The 1,089-nt window shown below is 34.8% G+C and overlaps 1 pseudogene; it reads left to right on the top strand.

The window, feature by feature from the left end:
- Positions 1-505: 505 nt before the first annotated feature.
- LOC114093064 (small nucleolar RNA U13) lies at positions 506-597 on the top strand (annotated as a pseudogene).
- Positions 598-1,089: the final 492 nt, after the last annotated feature.

Below are 1,089 nucleotides of genomic sequence, written 5' to 3'. Positions count from 1 at the left end.
CTTTGACCTAATCAGTGCCTGCAGTTTCAATCTCAGTGCAGAGCTCTCTCTGGATTGAAAAGCATGTGCATTTTATACTTCTCTTTTGATCTGTCGAGGCCACCATGTGTGTATTTCCACCCCGACACTACTTCTCCCTGTCTCTCCAGCATGCTAGCTGGAAGATGCCACAGTGCTGGATCCGGCTCCCATGCTGTGCTCAATGCCTTCTTCCTTTTTTCCTCTAAAGATGATCCTACTTTCTACCTTATTTAGTGTCCCTAAATACTACAGCCTATACTTCTAACAACTACACATATTATCTGATTGATGCATAGCTCAGAATTGAATTACTACTGCTTTTGTCTCATTGCCTGTTTTTCTTTTTTTTTTTTTTTTTCTCCATTTAATCCTATATTTTATTTTATTTTTTTTTAATTTTTTATTGTGGGTTGTTCAAAACATTACAAATTTCTTGACATATCATATTCCACACTTTGCCTGTTTTTCAAGAATATATGTCTAGATCCTTTGGTTCTTAAGTGTGATGATTGGGTTTTCACGCTATTGTGCCTCCCTCTAAACCTTGTTACGACAGTGGCACTTTACCCTCTGATGTTAAAAAAAAAAAAGAAGAAGAAGAAGAAAAGAAGAATGTTTGTCTACAGTGTAAGTTCCCTAAGGTCAGGTGCTGTGTCTTTTAATTCTTCCAAGTGAACCAACACATTACTGGGTCACCATGAGGGGCTTAATATAAAGTGACAGATTCATGTGTTATCAAGCATCAGAGATGCATGAATAATTTGTTCCCTACCCATTTAAAAGTATCTGTTCTCCACTCCTTTGCAAATATCTTTTTGGATTTTCAATATATTTTTGCAAATATAAACAGCTTTACTTTAAACATAAATGAAGTACAAATATCATCAGTAAAAATATGTTGTGATTTATACAAAATCCCCTACGGTGTGATCCAATCATATCTAAATATTTTCATTATGTGTGGCACATTACTGAACCATTTTGAACCATCCTGTCATATTTTGGTGGCAAACTTAAAGCATACACTCATATAAAGGTACTTTTCAAAATAAATGTGTTGAATAATTT

This window comes from Marmota flaviventris, chromosome 16 (assembly GCF_047511675.1).
Source record: "Marmota flaviventris isolate mMarFla1 chromosome 16, mMarFla1.hap1, whole genome shotgun sequence".
NCBI lineage: Eukaryota > Metazoa > Chordata > Mammalia > Rodentia > Sciuridae > Marmota > Marmota flaviventris.
The sequence above is the reverse complement of the archived record's forward strand: the minus strand, read 5'-3'. Positions and strand labels throughout refer to the sequence as shown.